This window comes from Phoenix dactylifera, chromosome 14, assembly GCF_009389715.1.
Source record: "Phoenix dactylifera cultivar Barhee BC4 chromosome 14, palm_55x_up_171113_PBpolish2nd_filt_p, whole genome shotgun sequence".
NCBI classification, from domain to species: Eukaryota; Viridiplantae; Streptophyta; class Magnoliopsida; order Arecales; family Arecaceae; genus Phoenix; species Phoenix dactylifera.
In genome coordinates this window covers 5,882,073-5,901,952 of record NC_052405.1, presented here as the reverse complement: position 1 = coordinate 5,901,952, position 19,880 = coordinate 5,882,073, and the positions used below count along the sequence as shown (strand labels likewise).

The following is a 19,880-nucleotide window of genomic DNA, read 5'->3' as shown; positions in this document are numbered from 1 at the left end:
CTGTAATAATGTGGCAATATAGATTCAGTACCAGTACCAGTATGACGAACCTTAATTCTTATTACTTCTGATACAGAGGCCAACAGTAATTATTCTTTGTTTTTTGATAGTTACTATCAGAAAGAATCCCTCTGGAATTAAGACATCGATTTTTCTCATGTTCAACCAAGATTATATATAGCAACAATACCGACAGCTAACAGTTAAGAACTTGTAGCCCGATGGCTTGCAAAAATCCAGGTGGTATTGTGTCAGGCCTTCGCAGGGAGACTCAATTAAATGTATAAAATATCAATCCCTGTATTATAAATAAAAAAAATGATAGCTATCGAATATTCAAAAAAAATGCATCAATTAACATAAAATCCACCTATATATATATATAGCATCTAACCCTTAAACATGATTTTAGAGGCACGGCACCTGCAAGCAATTGAAAGCAAGCACAGCTGATGGAGAGGCGGATTATCATATTTTGAAAAGCTAATGATGAACAAAAAAATTAATGAAACAAATGAAAAACAACAATTGGCATGTCTTCTTCCTAAGGGTTTTCTGCATCAGCTGGCAGGTCGATTTCTCTACGGGAAGCTTCCCACAGCTGCTGTTCGATGCTCAGCTTCCTCAGCTCCATCAGTCCTCTCTCGACTGAAACAAAAAGGAGAAATGAGACGGCATATATACACGAGGTGCACCAGTAAAATTACCTTTTGTGAATCTCCATGCATGAATAATAATACATTCAGGGGTACCAATTCAAGGGACAGGCCATGGCAATGACTCGCTCAACAGACCAGATAATTATAAACTTGTTAAAGTGTCATAATCTACAAAGAGAAAAAAAGGAAAAAAAGAGTGCTCTATGAATCTCTCACACGCAATATTTCAAGGTGATGTCAGGAGGGGTAAAAAATCCTTCAATCATTGTTGATCTCGTCCATGCATGGCTAATCTTGCAGTATGTATGGTTCTATAAGGATTATGCAATGAGCATTGTCTTGCTGAGAAATTACGAGCTTTGCTAATAATGAATCCATTTGACACTTTATGGGAAGATAATATAAAGCAGTTAACATACCATCAACAGCATCATGAGATGTTGGTGGCTGGCCAATGCGGCCGATCCAGAATTCGAGCCTCTCATCAGCAATATCCTCTTCCACCACATGGGTCTTGGCTCTTCTCCAGAAATATGTAAGCCATGCCTGCAGTAGATGATATATTTGTATTGTCCCCACTAGAAGAAAGATTATAGGAAAAAGAAATGCTGAAAGCCTGAAATGCAGTTGCTAGGGAACATTTTTTCAATGGACTGCTACCGATACCTCCAAATTAAATCAGAGGGAGAAATAACATACTTAAGCAGCAAACTATGTAGTTATCATGCAACAAACAGTACTTCAGAAAAAAAGCTCCCAGTAATGATAATCCAATTGTAAAGCACTGGAATATGCATCCATACTTCACGACCTTACTGGTAATTCTGATGCAGGGGCCGTATCAAATGTTTAGTGATGGGGTTCCACATGAGAATGTGTTGGGGTGTAGATTTAATAGCTTGCAGGTGACAATAACTGATAATATTTTTTTTAATAATTGCTGACATATCGGAAGAAACAATCCCAACCATAACAGTTGTAAAAAGGATAACAGGAAGCTAGATTTGCAAGTTTCCGCACATAGATCATCATCACTGGCACCACATGGAAAATGAGAAGAGGAAACATCACCCTCCCAAGAAATTTCAAAGAAACTTAACCAACAAGGCAGAAAGAGATCGAGCCAAAAAAATAGCAATCATGGTCTCCTTTGAAAAGTAGAAGCATTGTTCAAGAGCTCCTTGGAAATATTCGTGAAAAGAAATGCATCAGCTTCATTTGAAGTGGTCACCACAATTGGCCCATATAACAGATTACGCTTTTAAGATCCCTCTCCAACCCATCAACCACAAAAACTAGACAGTCCAAGCCAAACAAAACACCAGCCATGCAAGTCTTCAGGATATCTGAATGACTGGCAACCATGCTGGCTAGAGAGAATAAAGCATGTCAGAGAAAGCTAACAGAAACCCAATTCTGATTCAATGCCAGGTCAATTGTGATAGCATACAAGATATGTGAACCGAAAAAAAAAATAGTTATGTACCTTCAAAACAGAGATCAGACTAACCTAAAAGAATGTTTTCCCCAAATCCCACATGCCACCACTCAAGAAACAAGCATCTAATCTTCTGGGTTAGACATAAAGAATAACACTGCTGCAATCTATAACTATCCCACATCTTTTACAAAGTTCAAAGTCATGGCACCGCCCCATTCCGTGTCATCTGTTATCTGATTCTGATTTAATAGCACCTGTTTCTTCTCAAGGAGAGAGAGGGGGGAGGGTGAGAAAGACGAGAGAAGAGTGGGGGTGTTAAATCCAATTTCATCTTATCATTGGAAGACCAAAGGACCCAATTTTTTTCAATTTAAACTAGCATAGGTAAAACAGAAGTGGGTGAACCACCCCTTCCCCTATGACGTGATCTGATTTTGATTTAATAACACCTGTTTCTTCTCAAGGGGGGAGGTGGGAGAGAGAGAGAGAGAGAAGGGGGTGGAGGAGGAGGAAGGGGGGATCACTTTTACATAATATATAGCATTTGTCAAAATATGTTCATGTTACATTTGTATGAATAGGCCGATGAACCATGGAAGGTAGCGTTTGACCAAGAATGCCAACAGGGAACAAGTTAGTTTAATCTTAAAATTCAATGAAGTAATGAAATCAGACAGAGAATTGTTAAAATCCGTTATGAGTGTAGAAATAATAAAGTAGGCAAAAGTATGTTTTAAAACAAGGTGACACAAAGATAGCAAACCAAGAAGACTAATATACCTGCTTAAATAAAACATCTTGTGCCTCCTCCTCGCTTAGTTCTGCAAGAAACATAAACTTCTGTAACATTATGTGCTAGTAGCACATCAACCAAATAAAGAAGCAAAGAGAATAAAACATCAACACACAAAACATATATGGCAACCAAAATATAACCAGCATATACAGAAACTACAGATAAGTCGTAGTTTCCAAGCAACTGTGATGCAATTAATAAAAATGTTCTTGATGTTAACAAGAAGCATTAACTCAAGTTAAGTTCTCAGAAAATACCAAATGCTTCTGCGAACTTCTGATCACCAGGTGACTTGAGATCTGCATGCAGAAAAGAAAGCAGAAAAGATATTGTGTTAGGTGCTGTTAATTAGGAAGGGGGGAAATAAAGAGACGGTGTAATTTCTATCTAATGACAATGGGGCAAACATTCTGTTATATTTATAGTTTCACAATCTGTTCCATGCTTGTATGTAGAAGGTGAAGAGAAGAAAGTAATGGAGCAAACATCCAAGAATTCTTATAGCTGCACTCTATTCTATGCCCAGATGCAAGTATGTCTCAATATGAGCGTGGTTGCTTTCCACAGCATCACAACAGTAATGACGACTAAAAACTAAAAGATGGTAAAATTCTTTTTCCAAGGAAAACATGACAACAAGATTGCACTTGCAAGAAGGTGTAGACTTGTAGTACCACATATAAAGAGCGCTTTCAAACTTTTCATTCAAATAAAGGTGCTCTGGATGTATTGCAAAAGCTAGAGATGGAAAGAGTGTTTTAAAAGTTCTTGAATGAGAACTTTACCAGAGCAATGGTTCTAGCATAGAGCAATTTGGAAGGGAGTAGATGCAATACCAATTAATTTGGATATCGAACTAGAAAAAAAATCAGATAAAAAAGGTGGGTAACATGATCTTTAAACCAAAAAGGATTGTAAAATGGATAGATGGAATTTACATAAAGCAACTGAGTATGCACAAGCTATAATCTTTTAAAATAAGTAATTATCAATTACAAATTTAATTAGCCAGTGGAGGGTTAAGTTCTGGCCCCTCATGATCATTGCGCTTCATAAAAGAAGGGAAGTGTGGCACTTGTAGGGCGCATGGATTCAAAAAACCTCTATATGAGGAAAAGACTGCGGCATTTTCTTTGCCCTGGAGAACAAATTTTGTCTGCTCTATTTTACAAGCATACCGTTCCCAACCTCTTCTTTAGGCACTTACTGTCTACTGATTCCTTTGAAAAAAAATGTACCCAAGCCAACCTCTTCTTTAGTTCCACCTCTTCCGCTGAAGTGGTTAGGAACCCACACTTAATTTCATGAGTACTTTTGAATCATCTATTTGCTGTAATAAATTAGCTGCAGTATCATTGCTGTTGTAGATGTGCAAAGGCCAATTATAATGTCTGATTCATCTTTTCCAGCACAAGAAGAGGGCTCAACTTGAGAATTCTGGCCAGGATTAAGTCTGTGTTGCAAGGATGCATGTAAACATAGATTTATGTTTGAATCTCATAGAAGTGAGTAGTTTTCGACTTTCTTCCTCTGCATGATAGCTTGCTGAAAGTTTCCATCATCAATTCTGGTTAGAGATTATCCGGACACAGATCTCGTACTCAAAATTCAGGTGGATATGAAGCAAACTCTTACCAGGGAAGGCTCCATACTCCATAGGTAGAAGGTCAAAATCACTTAGGGGCTGTTGGCTTGTCTGTAAGATTTCTTAAAACAGATAATCATAAAACCTAATTTTCTGTGAAACAGGCTTCATGAAAACAAAGGGAGGCTGTTTTTCATTGAGCATATTTTTTCAGGTTGTATGACCTACCGGTTAAACAAGTTTTATGAAAAGCAACCAAACAGACATTTTTGTAAAACTCATTCAATTTAACTTTGTATAAAGCAATTCTAGTAAAACCTCACAAACAAAAGTCTGTTAAGGAACCAAGAATGCATGAGTCATTATTTTTGCTATCAAAACTAACAAATTCTAGATATTATAAGTTGTAAATGATAAAAAACTAAGACCTATTCTAAATGAATTAGAAGATTCTCACTCAGTTGATTGAACAAAGTACACATCCACATGCACGCGTACACACACACACACACATATATACATACATACATATAAATATGAATACAAATATATGACAGCTTGTTATATAAAGCTGAGAGTAATAGAATGAAACATGGTAAATATAATGAATCAAATAAGAAATATGATTCGTTTCTTCCAAATGTAACATACATGATGAGCATATATGCTATAAGAACAAACCTGACACAGATTGTCGAGCTAAATTAGGACGTCGATGTTGAGCCATTGCAAAAACAACAGCATCCTCAATCTGTCATCAGCATCAGCAAAAAGTAAGATAAGCTATACTACCCAGACAATTCCCTTTTTAGGTTTCTTGAAGTAACAATATTTTTTGGACACATGGACACAACATGCCAGGGCAAGGCATGGTACAATACCGCTGGAAAGTCCACTTTGAAGTGTCCTGCTTATATCAGCAAGAAGTATCCACCACTTCATATTTTTTTCCCCAAGTGTCATGCAGGAGACTTAGTTTCAAGTTTTGGACATTTAAAGAAAAGTGCCTTATGCTGCTTTTAATACAAAGTTATCACAATTAACGGTAAATGCACATAGAATGACTTAAACAACTTAAGTATCAAGTTAACTAAAATGCACCTAAGGATACCCTAACATTATATGTCATTATTTATATGTGTACATTATATATGCCATGTCGCCATGCCTGGATTTTCAGAGGCCTCTGTCTCTGACACTTGGGGACACAGCCACTTGGCAGCCATGCTAAGTGTGCAGGAAACATGAAAAGACATGCAGGTGCAAGAGAAGATACAATAGACTGAAATAACTGCAACAACAAATCTACATTAAAGTTTAAAAGAAGCTAGGACTCATGGTAATCACTTATCATAGCAACAAGATAATTGTCCAGGGAGAAATGTCTTAACACTTCAGAACACAGATGCTTGGCAGCCATGTTAAGTGTCTACGTAACACAACAGAGAAGACATGCAGGTGCAAGAGAAGATAAAATAGGCTGCAATAATTGTAACAGCAAATCTACATTAAAGTTTAAAAGAAGCTAGGAGTCATGGCAATTACTTATCAAAGCAACAAGATATATTCATGTAGGAATGGAAAGTTAAACAGACCTTCAGTGAAGCAAGTTCTCTTAAGCCCTTCTCAACGGAAAGCATGCTTTCCACATTGCCTTCTCCAGTTATATCACTCAAATCTCGAACAAGTTTATTTCTTCTCTCAGAATCACCATCACCTAGTTGATATTTAAGAAATTGAAAAAAAGAATAGACACATGTCACATCCATTTTTTACGTAAATAGTGATACTAATATCAGTACTTCTGGTGGTTATACTTATTTGACTTACGTTGACTCGAAGGCTCTTGCTTAGCCCTTTGTCCTGCAGAAATGACGACTTCGAGAGGGAGAGGAGCTAATGACGACCAGTGCTCATGTTTTGATGCAGCAATTTCAGGGTAGATACCTATACTTTTAGGTGTCAATAAAAACACAACGAGGAGGCAATGGACACGAATAAAAACATCAATATACACGTACTGGGGGCAAAAAGCAAAGTAAACAATAAACATTATCCCATTTAAAGTTGGTATTAAAAGACCTAAGCATTCAATTCATGTTGATGGCAAAGAACTCAAAATGTAGAGTGCCTAAAAATACCTATTCGCCAATACCATCAAAGTATCTTTTCAGTCTTCCCCTTCTCTAACCAAAAAAAACTCGGGAAATGACTAACCTTCTATTTGGTGGACAACATCCAATCAGACTTTTTTTTGTATAAACTTGATGCATGGTTGTACCACAAGAAACAAGTAGCAAGGGGGGTTCTCAAGTGCAAAGGAACAAAATCAGTGTCGCCTTTGCTTAGAACAGAGCCCTTACAGCAACTAGATCTTGGCACATGCTTTGCATGTGAGATAAAAATGGATGGATCTGATATCTTAGAGTGGATATTAGGAGAAAGAGTACAATTGTGAATTGAAATTATCTTTTAGACTTTTCTCCCCTTTCCATTTTATAGCAGTAAGGATTATCAGGATAATAGGGATTTGAGATTTAGCAGTGCTGTTGTTTGGGTTTTAACCCTGTGCTGTTCCTTTTATGCTCGGATACCATCTCACATGCAAGCTCATGAGACAGTTGAATGTCCAATGACTCTGGGTGACAGTCGATCATGCCCAGAGTGTTTATTATATATGGTAAGAAATGAAAATGAGTCACTTTGTTATTTTCGCTATCTGATACAGCTTCAATTGGCAATGAAATCAAGATGGTTTATCTGGGAGAAAAATGAAAAAAATCAAGACCTAAACATAATGATGATGTACAAGATGTTAGGTGAATGAAGCACCATGGTAATAAAAAAGTTAGGTCATTCTTAGATGGTACGTTGAAAGTTATCAGGCCAAAAACTTTATGTGTAAGGTGAGTGCAGAAACTTATCAGACTTTGACAAAAGAATATGAAAAGAGAAATTCAATCAAATCCTTCATCAAATATTATAGAAATTCACTAACCCCCAAAACTAACCTAATGTAAACATGGAAAGCTTGCCAGAGAGAGAAAGAGAATCATCAAAAAATATATTTGAGAATGGCTTAAAAGCTATAGGTCTTTAGTTAAACACTAAAAACTTGAGCATTGATTTGATTAAACTAATGAGGTTAAGTTTATAACTAGAGAAAACAAAAAAGAAATGCATCCTTAACCCTATCACAATATTTCCGAGCATAGTTAATTGGTCTAATGAGCCCACCCAGAGTTTGTAACATTTGGAAAGGTTTGTCCTATTGATGCACTCAATTAAAAAGCTGAATTATATGCTCAGACAGCAACTCACAATCCAAAAATTTTGATTGCCTTTATAAAAATTAAAATTCAATTTTATTCTAAACCCTAAAGATTCATTTAAACCTAAACGACAAGCCTACAACAGCATTCAAGTACTCAGCAACCAATACAGAATGGATACCAAAATATATGCAAGGGGTACCAGAGCACCTGTTTTGCTACTGCCTCTAATAATTATGATTTTTCTACCATTAATAACCACATATTTGGGTTTTCTTCAATATTAAACACTAAATCAAATACGTAGTTTTCTCTAGTCCCCCACTTTTGACCAAATTCATTATTTAATATTTTTTAAGTTCTTTTACGCACTCCTCACACTATGAATTGCATATGAGTTATGACAATAAGAAACAAGATTTTACCAGATGAAGATACTCTTTTTGTAATTATTAGCCCAACTTGGTTTCTTTTTATATACTTTATGGCTTCTACTGAATAAAAACCTCCAAAATCTTGTCTACTTTTGAACATAATGCCAAGTTTCTCAATTTGAGACCAACAAATCTTATGCCATCATTTTCTTTACTACGATCATTGCCTCTATTTTGACATTTTTTATTAAAAAAGATAAATCAGATTTAAATTTAGTATAATTATGAAACATAACAAGAAATTCAGACATGTCAAAGTTTATAAAGATATGACATAGCATATAGATTATCTTTCTTCCAATACTTTCTGCAGAAACCAATATGCCACTCGGGACAAATGTGTTCTGTGGGAATTTAAAAGCACACTGTTGCATATATATAAGTTAAGATAGAATTTAAATATGTATCATCCTCATGCTGTGTGTATTAATAAATGTAAACAGAGTATACCTCGAAAATTCAAGAAGATAGAAATAACAAAGACAAATAAACTTCATCTCCACACAATTGAAATACACATCAAAATACAGCAGATTACCATGCTTAACAGCCAGACCCCAGTACCGAGCGAGCCAGCACCTCTTGAGAACAACCTCTTCCTATAATTTAAACATGCATACACAATCAGATTCGCACACAACTAATCAAGCATCTTACATGATTTACAAAGAACTAGAAAATGGCTAAAATGCAAACCATTTCTTCTCCAGTCAAGATCATTCTCTGTGTGGTGGAGCGTAAAGCTTTTGTTTCAGATTCAGCTTCTCTGAGTTGTTCCACTGCAGCTGCAACTTCATCTCTTGCAGACTACAAAAATTAGAATGCAAGAAATTAGCAGCTAAAATGGACACCAGAAAATCACCTGCATTGTAACAGCTAAGCAAACTATAACAATAAGCATAAAATTTTAAACATAATAGGCATATGGTACCTGCACTTGCATTTGAAGAGCTGCTATTTCCTCACTTCTTTCACCCTTGGTCTGCATGGCAGCCTTCATAGCAGCCTGAAGTAGTTAAGGGGTCAAAAGAGACTTTTGATCCATTAAATCAGTCAAGCATCTCTATTCCAATTAAGTTGAAGCAAGAATAGTCATAAGAAAAAAAGGCATGGGAACATGGAAGCTTTATTAAAGGGACAGCAGGTCATGTCAACTGATACATGTCGATCAAGCAAGTTTGCACTAGATCATCTAGGCAATTTTGCTTAGCATGAATGAAAGCATATAAAATTATGATAGCAATTGCAAAATCTGAAACCTGATAACAACACATAATGTAAAAATGTATTCTAAGATGGCCCAATATAGGAAGTATTTACAAAAAATTATTTTGATAGCGCCATGCTTCTTTAAGGACATTGCAGTATTTTATCTAGGAGCTCTCAAGGCTTCAGAAAAAGGGACCCCCTTCCTTTTACATCATGGGGGATGTCATAGTACATTGACAGCTTAAAGGTCGAAACTTTAGGCAGTTCATCTTGCCAGATCTGCCCACAGTCTTTAACATCTTTTTGTAGATGAAGTTATGTGGGCATTAAGAATCCAACAGTCCAAGCTTTTCTGTTTTATTTCTTTTAGAAATCTTTTAGGTCTGATTTATGTATTTTTTTTCTATAATCTATACGTTTTAGACAAGAAAGTATCTTGGAATTACCGTTGAAGGTACTACGGTGTGAACCATGGTCTGTTATGCCGGTACCAGGCACTGGACCGGTTGCCCAATGGTATGAGTCGATACAGGCCCATGCTGTGCCGTGCCGGGCCTGTACCGACAAAGTAAAGGAGGCGGGGGAGAGGGCGAACGGGAGAGAGAAATAGAGATAGAAAGAAGGGATAGAGGGAGGGAGGCCGGCGGAAGGTGGTGGGGGCCGGCGCTCGGGCAGCAGGCGGAGGCCGCGGCCATTTCATTGTTTGAACGAAATAGGGGAACGGCGCAGCCTCCGCCTGCTGTCTGGGCGCCAGCCTCCACCTGCTGCTTGGGCGCTGGCCTCCGCCACCCTCCACCGGCCTCCCTCCCTCTCCCTCTCCCTCCCTCTCCGCTTGCCATCTTTTTTCCTCTCTTTCCTTTTCCTTCTCCTCCTCCGGCAACGGTTTCGTTTTCGTTGCCGGAATCGTCCTGGTCCGCCGCCGGGACGGCTCGGTATGGCCGGAATCGCTCGGTTCAGGATGGTTCCGCAGACCCTGGTGTGAACAGTATATGTTATAGTAATTATGATGTTATAGGAGTCCTAGCAAGAGTTAGATAAATTAGTGGTTGATGTGATTCTAGGGGGATTTCTTTCTATAATTTATAAGAGTCTTAGATGATTCAAATGAGGGGATTTTTGATATTATAAAGGGTCCAAAAAGAGTCATCAAAAAGAGATTGTATGCACAATTTTTATGAATAAATAAAAAAGATTCTTTTGAGCCTGGTTCAGCTACCCTTCTTTCCTATCTTTTCTCTCTTTCTCTGTTACTTCTCCTCTTTCCATTAATTCTGTTCTTCACCTCCATTCACCTTATTCTATTTAATTTTCACTGCCGATACTATTTAATTTCTCATCAGATTTCAGTCAGTAAACTTCATATCTGATTTATAATCTGCTTGGTTTTATATCAATATTTTCCTCCTAAATTCCACTACAGATTTCTCTATTATTGATTGCTAAATTCTTTGTTAATTCTGTTTATTTCTGCAATTATTATTTACTGAAATCTGATCAACTGAGTTTTCAATCAAGCCCTAGGCCTTTTCTTCCATCTTCCTCACTTGGAAACCTTAAAACAGCATGTTTTCTCTTGATCTACCATTGCCCTAAATTCAGTTTTATCACTGGTTGTCCTGTTCTCGGACTTGGACAGCAAGCAAAAAAGCTGATTGTAAACCCTAAGGCCTAAGCTATCTAATCCCTACAATTCAATGACACAATGCAGGCAATACCAATTTGGTCCTGCATCACCATAACAACAGCCATTTAGGAAAGCACATTGACAGTTTGAAGGTCAAAACTTTTTAGGCAGCCCATCTTGCCATTTCTGAGACCACAGTCTTGAACATCTTTTTGCAGATGAAGTTATATTGCCATACTAACAACCATTTAAGGAAATGCATCAAGTGTGAAGGAGTTTTGCATCCACTAGAAGCATTTAGCAGACATGACAAGTCACCTAAATGAATAACTGCTTGCCTGAGGATTAGACCTTAAGGAACAATTCACCAAGAAGCTTTTGACTGTGATTCATCAACACTAATTAAGACAAAAGAAAGAAAAGAAAAAGAAACAATCCAGGAAAATATGGATCATAATTCTAGAAAATATGTAAGAAATCTTTCCATGTGAATGAAGTATATGCTGCGACAATCAGGTTTGCTATAAATTATAACATCACTGTTTTATAAATCAGTATGTGTCCCTCTTTCCTATTTGCATCGATCATTTCTTCCTAATAATATTAACAAACTACTGTACAACATTAAGGTAGCTTATTTTCTAACATAATAACTAGAGTTAAAAAGGGTGTTACCAATTTTAACAAAACTTATTCTTTATCCCCTACAGAACTAGAAATAGGAAGTTGATGTTATGCTGAACACAGAGACAACATGCACAACCAATCACATGCACACATATGATAGAGGATCAACATTAACTTCAATTTTTTTAAGTACTATCAAAAGGATCAAGCATGCTGTGGCAATCTTCATGAAATATTCTTATAAATTATAGAAACAATAAGAATTAACAAAGTTAAGTTCAGGCTTAGCTATGCTGACCTCTCTTTGTCGTAGTGCTGCCTCCTTCCTGCATTTGAAGCAAAATATCATAATGGAAGCATCAAATAACGGTTGGTAATATGTTCATTCATGCAAACTTTACCTGCTCAATAGTCGAGCCTCCAAAGATACCCCTTCTCCAAGAGTAGCCACCTGCAAAATTAAGGACCACAAAATTTCAGATATTCATATGGAATGATGACTAAGGCTCTACTGTGTGAAGCATGAGATCCCTCCTCCTCTAAGCATGGTAGGTTGCAACATTTGAAAATTCTATCAGTTTCAGTTCTAGCCAGGTCCATGGAATTTTGGTGCCAATAGTTTCAGCAGAAGTTTTGCACCAAGTCTTAGACCAGTCCAAAAAAAAAACATAAGTAAAAAAACATTCAAACAAATTGAAAATTTTTGAAGAAAAAAAATCAAAGAAACAAAAAAAAGTACAACACTTTAAAAGTATTTTGAGTTATGTAGGTTCTTTATTTTTTTATAATTTTCACATATGGAGTGAAATTAATATTGCATATAAGTTAATCTCAAGTTTCTTGGAATTTTGTACTATGGGAAAATATATATTATTTGTTTTGAACTTCAGATATATGAAAACTCATTATATTTAGCAATTTGAAGGTTTCTACTATCTAGTGAATTCCATAGTTTCCTTCATGTTTTCGTAGAACTCAATATCATATTTAATTTGGGCATTTCTTTCTCATGTTTTTTGAGGTTAAGTGGTTATTAACATAGTTATAAAATATTATATTTATTTTATTTAAGAAAGATATTGTTGCTACGAAAATGTATTGTATTTAGTTGTTCATCTTAATTTATAAAATAATGAGGGCCTTTTTGAAATCCTCAGCTTGTCAAGGGTCATATTCATTGTGCTGCTCCCTCTTTTAATAACAAGGAAAAGAAAGAAAGGCCATAGAGAATCAATAATATATAGCCTATGTACTCAAACAAAAAAAGACAATGACCCTAATATAATAGTAGATACAAAAATAAAAAGATAAAAAAAAGCATCTATCATTAGTTTGTCAGTTTTCTGCTGAAATTAGCGGAAACCACCAAAATTGGAATGAAAACAAGTCAGTTTTAGCTAAAACCTATTGGAATTGTTGAAACTGACCAAAAAGAGCTAGAGAGAGATGGAGTTGCTAGAGCTCAGTTTAAGCCAATTTCTTCATGAATCCTGCTGTTCAAAAAAGATGGAGTGACTCTTTCCCTATTTTTGGCTATAGTGGAAGGAATATTAAAATCTAGAATCTCTTCTGAATGACCTTATTTACAGAGAGTTTTGGAAGGAAGAAGTAAGCCCTTCAGGTCTAATGACTACTAATACTGGGCCTTTGCATGACTAAACATTCAATTTTCTTTGTTTTGACCACAGGATTGCCTAGATCTTCATGGAAACATCAACATGCACCTCAGTAGGAGGAAGCTGCTCGAGCCTCCAGTTGTTGCTTGGACACCTAGAGGAGGTTTCAAACACAGGAAAGTTGATAGAAGGAAAGCAAGTTGGCCTTCATACTATCATGAGAGATGTCAAAATGGGAGAAACATAATTACAAGATGCTGGAATAAGGACTAGGAGTGGAGATTCTGAAGGGCTCGCGAGAGAAATATTTCTTATCAGCTTCCAACACGACACATGATAGATTTTTGCCAGTGATATTACATGCAAGCCTAGAGGCATATCATGCAAATTTATAATGATTCTAATAGTATGATCGACATAATAAAACCAAGACGGAAAATTTTAACAGGTTTCACTGGCCTAAACAAACATGTCAGTGACATATCTGACCATCAATTACATTTTGGAATATGTATAAAACCTATCAAACTTCTATCCACTGTGACCATAGATGAGAGTACAACTTGCCAAACAGAGAGGACAGAAATTGCCTATTGGTCATAAACAGTAACAAGACCAACAGAGCTAGAGTAAAAGGTACCTGTTCTCAAGCTCCCTCGACCTGGCTTCTGCTCCCTCACATCTCTCTTCAGCAATTCGTAGCTGGACGACATTTGGAAAGAGCTGTCAGAGGACTATTATAAGAGATGACAATTTCCTTGATAAAATCTAAGGACAACACACCTTTTCAAGAAGGTTCTCATTCTCTTCTTGTAGCATATCAAACTGCAAATATGCAAAAGTTAGCCTAACAACAGATTCTTCAAGGACTTGCCTCTTATTTCTCATTAAGAAGCCAATTTTAGCATCTTCTTCATTCAAACAAGCTGAAAAAAATCCAAGTGTTTGGTTTGACAAATTGAAAGAACTGACACATAGTTCATATTTACCTCATCTCTTAGTGCAGAAGCCTCACGCTGATCTGCTGGTTCTCTTGAATTCAGATGCCTCAAATCTACATGAAACCTGCAGCTTATGTTAATGGCTGCTAGAGATATAATAAAAATACTAAGTTCTGAAACCTAGGATAGATTGCATGGTGGAAGACTTATCAAAATGCTTCTGCACTGAAAAGGCATGCAAAGCTACACATGAAAAAAGCATTCTTGAATTTCATGGGCTCACAGATGATTCCAAGCAAAGAAGAATACAAAACAGCTGAAAGCATTTTTTAAAAAGAAGGTTGATATTTGCGTTTATACCTTCAACACCGAGGCATCCATAATGAAGAGAGAAATTGATGCATCTAATCTTGCAATGACACTAGATCCTTATTTTTTCAGATAATTAAAACATTATTGTTTATCTGGAAATATAAACAAAAGGATGCAAAACATTTGCTTCAATATTTCCAGAACATTAATTAAAAAATGGAAGGGGTTCATTGCTTGGTGCAATGGTAAATACTTGGGCTGATAAGTGCAATGGTATAGGCACCAAATCTCAGGGCAGCTACTTGGCATAGAAAATTCCTCAAGATTAGGTTTGTCCCCAGTTCGTCCTTCCAGAATCCTAAATTCTTGGAACATAACTGGGTAATAACCTTTTTTTAGTAATTAAAAATAGAATATATTAAATCAGTATTCGTTTCATATGCAAATTAAGAGCCATCTTAAAAGCATCTTAAATTCTTGAAGGTGGCTTAACCTATGGAATGAAATCTAAAGCACATAAAAGAATAATTGGGACAAGGGTTGGCTCGTTATGTTAATAAAAAAATAATCTAAGGCTTCTTATATGGGGGCTCTCGAATGGGAATGGAATCACAGGCTTCCGTAATTATACAAGATGTGAAATGGAACATGTATAGGATGCAGCTCTAACTTTGCTCTAGAGGCCTTCATGTCAGAAGCTATATTCTACCCTGATAACCTAGAGTGGCGTATGGCAGATGAACACTTTTGGGCAAATTAGTGCGAGAGTTATACTTCAAAATTCACATTTTTTTTATTTGGTAGTGACAGCATGAGAGATTCATCTGCTACCCATAAGTTAGCTCCAAACCAGCATGGAAATAAAGAAACAAATGAATGATACACCTTAATTGGGCATCAGATCTCAACAGTAATTGATCATCCTATGTCAGGGCCAACTTTTACAGATATTAAGATAGAATTGAAAGACCAGAACATCTTCTCTTCAAGCAAGTATACCATAATATGAGAGCAAAGTAATCATGTTACCTTCTATCCGGTCGCCTATCAAGTGGAGGTTCTATTACTGGATTAGGAGATGGAGATCCAGTGTTGTTCTGCTTGGAGGCACCCGTGTTGCTGCGCGAACTGATAATGATGATCTTCCAGCTGATGTAGAGCGAACTGTTGGAGCTGGTTCTACAAAGTCCGACCTAACTAATTAAGATATGACAATATCAAATTAGACAAGAAACTAGTGAAGTTTGGCTAATAAAATAAGTCTCATGTAACCATCTAAAAAAAATTTCTGAGAAAGTTAGCAGCAGAATTTTTTATATTTACGAGACCCATTGCTCATGCTTTAACAGCATACAACTGGCTTATACAGTCATCAGAATCCCACCATGATCATGAATCAATCAGGGCAGACAGAGGCACCGACTGCTTGCAACATGCTGACTTCTTCCATTTCTAGTTATCAGAAAATAAAAACCTAATTAGTCCCCCTTGTTCATTTGGTGTAGGGATTTCATAACCAGTTCATTCCATTAGAAATGGCTCTCCTGCATACTTTTTCGAAAAAAAAGGTCTGAAAATAAAACTCTAAAACAGTCAATAATGACTTAGGGGCATATAGCCAACCACAAAGGCCCTAGATTCAGACAGGAAAATAGTAGACAATTTTGATCCCAAAGCTGAAATTCTAATTGGATCTGATAACCTTGTCTTGAAGATTACTTTAAACATATCTGGATTATCAAAACCAACAGTTTGAAGATTATATTGACTTCAGAAAGGTGACCCAAAGCCAAATCAATATTAAATCAGTCATTCATTTGTATAAACAGAAAGATATCCAAGAAAATGAACCAATACAGCTAAATTCAAACTTGATAGAGACTCAGAATTCAAATAAATTCAAATCAACCATCCGTAATTCATGGATTCACCCAGGAAAGCAACAACTGTGATCGACATTTCAAAAAAGGAATCATTGATTTTGATGAAAAGGGAGGAGGACCCACCCTATATTTTATTAAGATAAAGAATAGGAACTTCAGGTTCGTAGCAGATACCGATCTATATCAGCATAAGTACACATAAACACCAAGAATTCCCCGAAACTTAAGCGGAAACCAATAGAAAGCAACAATTAATTTTGGAGTTCATAGAATTGAATGGAGATCTAGTCCCACATCAACTCTCTCTTACGCCAAAATATAGGAAATAAATCAAAATTATACGCAGATGAGATCTCTCCTACAACTAGAAGTTCCGGAATTACGCGGGGGAGGGGGATCTAGCTGCTCTCCCAAACAAGGAAGCGCCGCCGTTGCTGCTGGCTCCCGGCCTGGGACGCCATACCGGAACCCCGCACCGCCGCCGCCGTCGCCGAATAGCCCGTCGTCGTCCTATCCTCGCCATCGTCGGCGGCCTGGGATGCCATGACCTGCGCGAGCGGGCGTTGGCGGCCTTGGCGGCGAGGTTCTGCGTCCGGCGGAAGCCGGAGAGGCCGAACGAGGCCGACGCCGAGCGGTGGTGCCCCGGCGACATCGCCGGCGACGACGAGCCCGTACTGCTCGACCCCCCGCTCCGCTGTCGTGAGTACACGGGCTCCCAGCCCGCATCCGATCCATCGCGGCGACGCGGCGGCCCTTATGTAAACGTGGAGGATGTCGGCTCCGGGAGCTAGATTTGGAGAGATGGTCGGAGCGCGTTTGCCGTCCGATGGGATCGGGCGGCGGATTTCGCGGAGAAAGACGGGAGACGGCGTAGGAGAAGGACGGACAGGTATTAACCTCGTCGGGAGTCGATCCTAATGCGGCTGCCGACAGGACACGGATCGGATGTCTTCCAACGAATAGCAAACAGGGGTATGTAATGACGTGTCTCGCTTTTGTAAGGTGGGGCCTAGTAGGAGTGCTGTGAATTGAATGATAAAATGAAAGAACTGAACGACACGTAGGAGATTCCGGGTGAATGCTGTTTGTGACGAAACAGCTGGCTTGACTCGTTTGTTAAGGACGCAGGTGACAGTGTAAACGACGGAAACGTGATGAATCGTTGCCCTCGAACTTCGGTTACGTACTGTGGATTTAAGGCGGACTTCTCAGCGTTGTATAACAGCTGTTAATCGAATTTTAAAAAGATATTTTCCACGGTGTCACTGTGGAGGGCACACGACATTTGGAGATATTTACACAATGCCCTACCATGCTAAACATATATTTAGAGAGACCAACAGAGCAGTAGATTGGATAACTTTTTATGTCGCGCCATCTAAAAAATTACGAGCTGGAGAGCCATAGTTGTATAGAACACTTAGACATTTGTTGTTTCTAATTTTATTAAGTATATCCATACTCGTACTGGATGAAATCTATTTTAGTAATATATATTTTTTAAAAAAATAAAAAATATTTTATTTTTCCGATTTCGTCTATTTTTTTATTTATTCTTGTTCTAAAATTAAAAAAATAAAGAACAACTAATGTTATGTCTTGCGCCCTTGGACATAATTTTTTTTTTACAAAATCAAGAATAATATCTAAAAATTTATAGAATATTATAATGAAAATCAAATTCAATATCTCTAAAATTTATGCTTCATGGATCAATTTTAAAGTGTTGCTGTATTTAAAACATGTATAAATACAAGCTCATGTGGAAAGATATTTCTGAGGTCCTCGTGAAAACATTGGTCTAACAATTAATCTTGTTTCACATACACATTAAATGTTATAAAATTTATTGTCTATTAACTTAGACTTTACTGAGTTTTACCAAAATACGTACAAATACTATTATTTGTAAAAATACTAATACTTTTGTATAAATCCTTCTAAATTATCTTTTATACCATGATCCTCAATATATGTAAAATTGATCACATTATTTGTAATAGCATTTAAAGAGGAAAATATTAATAATTAGAAGGGTGGTTTTTAGATTGATATCAGATGATAATCCAACAATAACTGAAAAAAGAACTTGACATAATTTAAGTCATTAAGGTCAAGCTTATTAAGGTCCGTGTTGAAACTTTACAGGATCTTGTGGGTGCAAGGGAACACACATGTATGGATTAATGTATTTTAGATGGGAGTACAAGGTAGGTGGAAGCTACCCATACTTTTGGGTTTAAGTAAATCTTTAAGGAATAACAAATTATTATGTTTTGACACGTCAAAGCATAAACATCTCTTTGATTAATGAGTTAGATATATTTTATTTCAAAATAAAAAATCCAAACTTATATTTATACAAATATTATCTTCTGTAACTTGAGAACAAGTCATCTTCAACATTAATTCAATAAGAAATATATCTAATTTCACTATTCTTTCCCCATCTAGGGTAGATTGAGTCAACAAACCTGGCAAACCAAGAACCATTTCAACTAAGCAATTTGTACAACATAGATATTAGTTTAACTAAAAATTAACATCAACATTACTTAAAATATAATTTAGAAAGAATAATTAAAACTAGGTAAAAATTAAAAAATCCAAGCTACACAATGTTAAAAATAACCAATAACTATTAGTTGCACCTTGATAATTTTCTAAGCAATATAGACACTTTAGAAAGAAGCCAAAAAATACTCTATATGAATAAAAAAAGAAAAGGTCAAAAAGTGGATAAAAAAGCAAGTGTGTGTGTGTCTACATATATATATATATATATATATATATATAGTTATGTCTCTTCACTCTTCATTATGTTTCCATAATCCATATATACAATATTCTTACATTATTGGTCAGCATTATTGCTTGAGATTAATGTCAAAATGTTTCATATTCATATTTTCAAAAAGACATATATCCTGCTTTCACGTAGAAAACACACAAGCATTAAAGCTACTATTTTTACGAACAGCTGGATAATTGGAAGTTTGGAACAAGATTTTTTTGTTGAAGGAAAAAAAAAACAGAGAAAAGAGAAATAACGCATGCCATGCCAGGGTTTTCCGAGATTACCCTAGGCGAGGGATGCCTAGCCGCCGCCCTGTCCAGCGAAGAAGCAGCGCCGCCGCCGCCGCCGCCTTGCTGCCATCGATCCCCACCCACGGCAACCCACTCCGGTACCCGCCGCCGCCGCCGTCATCGTCGTCGTCGTCGTATGCATCGTACTCCGGCTTCCTCCCCGTCATCATCACCTGGGCGAGGCGCGTGTGGCCACCTGGCCTTCTCCGCCCGCCTATTGTACCCCAGACCGCCTCCCGGCCGCCGCCGAGAGCGGGTGCGCCGCGACGACGCCCCCGACCGGCCGACCCCGTACTGCCTCCCGTTCATCGGCTACCGCCCCCTCTGCTCCATCTCAATAAACCGTCGGAACGGAATCGAACAACGGAGACCTCACCGGAAAAGACTCAGGGAA

The 19,880-nt window shown here is 37.3% G+C and overlaps 1 long non-coding RNA gene and 1 pseudogene across 1 annotated transcript; both read right to left on the bottom strand.

Moving 5' to 3' along the window:
• Window positions 1-325: 325 nt before the first annotated feature.
• LOC103708063 lies at window positions 326-17,331 on the bottom strand (annotated as a pseudogene).
• On the bottom strand, window positions 3,516-5,155 carry LOC120113017. The gene is made up of 2 exons (XR_005514754.1): window positions 4,532-5,155; window positions 3,516-4,441 (listed from the first exon to the last, which is right to left on the bottom strand). It is a non-coding gene; the product is annotated as an uncharacterized LOC120113017 (long non-coding RNA).
• Window positions 17,332-19,880: the final 2,549 nt, after the last annotated feature.